The sequence below is a fragment of the Cebus imitator genome, unplaced genomic scaffold (genome assembly GCF_001604975.1).
Source record: "Cebus imitator isolate Cc_AM_T3 unplaced genomic scaffold, Cebus_imitator-1.0 Scaffold123, whole genome shotgun sequence".
NCBI classification, from domain to species: domain Eukaryota; kingdom Metazoa; phylum Chordata; class Mammalia; order Primates; family Cebidae; genus Cebus; species Cebus imitator.
This window is the reverse complement of record NW_016107438.1, coordinates 4,023,127-4,028,849: the sequence shown is the minus strand read 5'-3', so window position 1 is coordinate 4,028,849 and position 5,723 is coordinate 4,023,127.

Genomic DNA, 5,723 nt, shown 5'->3' with positions numbered 1-5,723 from the left:
ACTTAACAGCAGTTGGTTCAATAACGCAACCTGGAATATGTCCTCCTCCTTTGCTGTTTTATTCTCTTTGCCCTTCTCTCCTGCTTCCTGGGATTTCACTCCCTATTAAAGTGGTAGCACACTGAGGTTAGGAGTTCGAGACCAGCCTGGCCAACATGATGAAATCCCATCTCTACTAAAAATACAAAAGTTAGCTGGGCGTGGTGGCGGGCACCTGTAATCCCAGCCATTAGGGAAGCTGAGGCAGGAGAATCGCTTGAACCTGGGAGGTAGAGGTTGCTGTGAGTTGAGATCATGTCACTGCACTCCAGCCTGGGTGAGGACAGAGTAAGATCCAGTCTCAAAAAAAAAAAAAAAAAAACATAAGGCCAGGCATGGTGGCTCATGCCTGTAAGCACTTTGGGAGGCCAAGGCAGGTAGATCACCTGAGGTCACAAGTTCGAGACCAGCCTGACCAACAGGGAGCAACCCCGTCTCTACTAAAAATACAAAATTAGCTGGGTGTGGTGGTGCATGCCTGTAATCCCAGCTACTTGGGAGGCTGAGGCAGGAGAATCGCTTGAACCTGGGAGGTGGAGGTTGCGGTAAGCTGATATCATGACATTGCATTCCAGCCTGGGCAACAAGAGTGAAACTCCATCTCAGTAAATAAATAAATAAAATAAAATTTACAGGAACAGTAGAACAAGGAGCTGACAAACATGTCAAACTCTGTTCATCCTACATGTAATCAAAGAAATAAAAATCAAACAGCAGGCATCGTTTTACCTACCAAATTAGCCAAAGATAGGAAAAAATTTTTAGTAGGCAATGCTGTCGAAAAATGTGGTGATTTCGCAGTGCGTATCCTCTGGGAAGGTAAAAAAGTGCCATCTCTCTGGAAAGTGGACTGTCATTACGTGTTAAGAGCCTGAAAAAATGTTTCTTCTCTTCAACCTGGTAAGTTCACTTACAGAATCTAGCCCAGGGAAATAATTAGAGAGGTAAAGAATTTATATATAAAAATGTTTGTTAAATATGTTTGTTTTTAATACTGAAATATTTTCAACAACTTACATGCCCAGCAATGGATAAATAAATTATTCTCAATCCATAGTGTGTAACATAATATACAGTCATTAAAAATGATGATTGTGACAAAAGCTGTGTCAGGAGAAAAGAGGGAAAATGCAATGCTACGTGAACTGCAGGATACAAAATTGCACAGGTGATAGAAACTCATTCAGAAAGAAATGGAGCAAGATGGTTAGCACTGAGCAGAGATTAAAGATGATTGCTATTTTCTTCTTTATTTCTGTGTGTTCCAAATTTGCTATAATGAGCATTTCCAGGTTTTGTAAAGAGAAAGAAGCCCTGATATTTTAGACTTGAGGAAAAATGTGTTTTGGCTTTTTGGAAAATCAAGTTCAGGTTTCCTTAAAAGATGTAAAATTAATGTTTTTGCTGGAAATACTTCAGCTGCAAGTCATGGGATACTTAATGTCAGTTAAAAAGTGGACCAGGCCTAGGCAGGGACTGGCATTGGTCAGAAACCCTATCTTTGTATTAACTTGCATTTTATTCATGGTTTATTCAGCAGGAGCTACTGCAGCTCCTGCCGTGAGATCCATGTTCAGGCTGGAGGAAGAGAGAAGTGACCCAGTGGTGATTTTTTAAAATGGGCAGGCTGGGCGCAGTGGCTCACACTTGTAATCCCAGCACTTTGGGAGGCCGAGGAGGGCAGATCACTTGAGGTCAGGAGTTTGAGACCAGCCTGGCCAACATGGTGAAACCCCGTCTCTACTAAAAACACAAAAAAATAGCCAGGCATGGTGGCACTTGCTTGTAATCCCAGCTACTTGGGAGGCTGAGGCAGGAGAATCGCTTGAACCAGGGAGGTGGTGGTTGCAGTGAACTGAGATCACGCCAGTGCACCCCAGCCTGGGCAACAGAGTAAGACTTTGTCTCTAAATAAATAAATAATAAAAATGGGCTCAAATCCTTTGACAGTCCTCCCTGAGAGGTGGTGGTGATGTCCCCTCCCCTTGAATCTGGCTGGTGATTATTTTGACCAATAGAGCGTAATGGAAGTGGCACGCTGTGAATTACAAGGCCGGGTCATAAAAGGCCATGCAGCTTCCATGGTGGCTGCCGTCGTGACAGCGTCCATGGTGGCCAGGCATGGTGGCTCATGCCTGAAATCCCAGTGCTTTGGGAGGCCAAAGCTGGGGGTTTGAGGCCAGGAGTTTGAGACCAGCCTGGGCAACACAGTAAGATCCTATCTTTACAGAAAACTTAAAAAAATTGTTTTTAATTAAAAAAAAAGTTCACTCTTCAGAAGCTCCTCTGCTTCCTCTCAGCTGCCACGCTGTGAGAAGCCCAAGCCACAGGGGAAATTCAGAGGCCATGTGGAAATGCTCCAAACAACGGTGCCAACTAAGCCCAGCCCTCAAGTCACGGCAGCCCAGGTGCTAGACATGTGGGTGAAAAAGCCTCCAGATCCATGCTGTCCAATTCAGAAGCTGCTGACCGCATGGGTTATTTCAATCTCAATTTCATTAAAATTAAATTAAAGTAAAAGTTCAGCTCCTCAGTCACACTGGCCACATTTCAAGTGCTCAAGAGCCGCATGTGGCTATCATATTGGACAGCACGGGCAGCATATTTCCATCACTGGAGGAAGTTCCATTAGATAGACCTGCTTCAGATGATTCTTGAGTGTTTGAGTCTTTCCAGCTGAGGTTCCAGACATTGTGGAGCAGAGATAAGCCATCCATCCTTTTGTGCCCTAAAAAAAAAAATTTTTTTTGAGACGGAGTCTCTCTCTGTCACTCAGGCTGGAGTGCAGTGATGCTATCTCAGCTCACTGCAACCTCTGCCTCCCAAGTTCAAGTGATTCTCCTGCCTCAGCTTCCTGAGTAGTTGGGTTCACAGGCGCACACCACCATGCCCCGCTAATTTTTTTTTGTATTTTTAGTAGAGTCAGGGTTTTGCCTTGTTGGCCAGGCTGGTCTCAAACTCCTAACCTCAAGTGATCTGCCCTCTTTGGCCTCCAGAAGTACTGGGATTACAGGCGTGAGTCACCATGCCAAGACTGAATTTCTTACCTAAAGGATCCAAGGGCATAATAAAACGGACCTTTTGTGCCACAATAAACTGGTATTTTGAATAGTTTTTCATGCAGCAGTAGTTAACTAGAACAAATCCCTCTGATAAGAAAAGCGTAGCACCCTCAGACACCATCCCAGCTGACTTCTGTTTATGCCTTATTTGCAGAACGTGTCACAATGCCACCTCTACTGCAATGAAGCCCAGGGAAACATGCATTCAGCTCTTCTAGCCTCTTCAGTCAGGAAGACAAGGGAACGAGGATGGGGCATGGGAAACGGGTGAGCTGGCAGCAGTGTCTGCCACAATTGGTTATAAATATAAAATTATATGCTATTTTAGTAAGCAGAGCTGCATAATAACATATGCAACCCATGCTTTAAATGTATTTAAAGTACTCTAATAACATTTGCTCTCAGAGTACTTTATATAAATGTTCCTTGTACTTAGAATGTCATGAACACTGTATCACTCCTAGAATCTGCACTATAATCTCTTTACTGAAATCAAAATCTTCCTCCTTGGCTAATGGAAAGAAGTTTCAAGATTTGGTTTGGATTTTCTTCATCAAGATAATAGAGAGTGGCAAATTATAAGGAGACATTCTCCCATCAGACCACGTCACTTCAGTAGAATTGCTTGTTCCAAAGACAAATGGGCTTGTGCAACGTTATCTAGTTATCTTTTAATTACAAATGTCAGTGTGCCGGTGTCTTCCGGAGAATATATAGCCCTCCACTACAAACCCATATGAAAAGCCACAGGAACCCACATTGACGTTTCCTCAGACATAACTGCATTGCTTTTTTTTTGGAGAAATGTCTAGAAAAGAACCAGTTTACTTGGTTTTTAATAACTCGATGATTACTGCATGATTTTAAAAATTAATTTTAGGCCAGGCACAGTGGCTCACGCCTGTAATCCCAGCACTTTGGGAGGCTGAGGCAGCCAGATCACCTGAGGTCAGGAGTTCAAGACCAGCCTGGCCAACATGGTGAAATCCTGTCTCTACAAAAATATAAAAATTAGCCAGGCATGACGGTGGGTGCCTGTAATCCCAGCTACTTGGGAGGCTGAGGAGGAAGAACTTGGAAGGTAGAGATTGCAGTGAGCTGAGATCGCACCGTTGCACTCCAGCCTGGGCAACAGTGAGACTCTGTCTCAAAAAATAACAATAATTTTAAAATGTGTGTGCTATGATTTACGTTGCATGACTGTCTAGAAAGAAAGAAGTAACAATCACGATAAGAACATTATGGTTTTTTGTTGTTGTTTGAGAAAGATCTCACTCGGTCGCTCAGGCTGGAGTGCAGTGGCATGATCACTGCTCACTACAGCCTTGACCTCTTGGTGTCAAGAGATCCTCTCGCCTCAGCCTTCCAAGTACGTGGGACTACACATGTGCACCACCACACCCAGCTAATGAAAAAAGTAATAAAATAGATACAGGTTCTCGCTATGCTGCATAGGCTGGTCTCGACCTCCTGGGCTAAAGAGATCCTCCCGCTTCAGCCTTTGAAGTAGCTGGGACTACAAGTGAGCATCACCATGCCCAGGTTATTATTATTATTATTTTTAATAAAATGAAGACAGGGGTTTCACTGTGCTGCATAGGCTGGTCTCGACCTCCTGGGCTAAAGAGATCCTCCCGCTTCAGCCTTTGAAGTAGCTGGGACTACAAGTGAGCATCACCATGCCCAGGTTATTATTATTATTATTTTTAATAAAATGAAGACAGGGGTTTCACTGTGCTGCATAGGCTGGTCTCGAACTCCTCTGCTCAAGGGATCCACCTGCCTCAAGCCTCCTAAAATGCTGGCATTATAAGCATGTGAGCCACCTCGTCCTGGCTGTCTTATTTTCAAATAAAGGTAAAAGTTCGATTCCTTAAAAGTGAAATGAGTCTTAGTAATTACACACCATGTGACAGCTATTCTCCTGTAATCCTGTCTCAATTTACAAGGAAACATAATAAGAATTAAGCTGAGGCAGGCAGATCGCACAGTTGCACTCCAGCCTAGGACAAAGCTTAGGACATCTCTATCTCAGAAATCAAGGTGTTGTGTGTGCTTGTGTGAATGAGGTAATAATTCACGGCACTTTCAAGAAACGATATCGGAAGTTATTTTTTACCAATTACCTTTATTTTAAGGCCCCACTGGGAATTGTGTAGAATGTAGGGATGTGAAAGGCAAAGGCTGTAGTTTCCAGTGACTGTCATTTGCTCAGAGAGGAATACCTCTTGATTGTGATACACTTGGAGTCTAATATCAAATTCTTTTTTCCTCCATAAGCCTAATCCCCTGCACAACTGGCAGTTAGTCCCCCACTCCCCTGCACAATTCCAAAGTAAATGTTAAATAGTAATAAGCCATATGCAAAACTTGGATAAATAACATTTTCTACCTCGTGACTGGTAATGTTCAGAGATGTGAATCGGTTTTCCCTTTTATTTGCAATCCATATTTGAAAAAGAGCTGCAGTATATATGTTAGGAACCTTGAGTTTTAAATGTAGAATTTTTTAATTGAAGGAGACATTAGACATGATCTAATTCAACCCTTCTTATAGGTGAGAAAACTAAAAGTTGATAGGAACTGGTGTGAAACTCAGATCTCCCAGTACCCGCTCTTCAT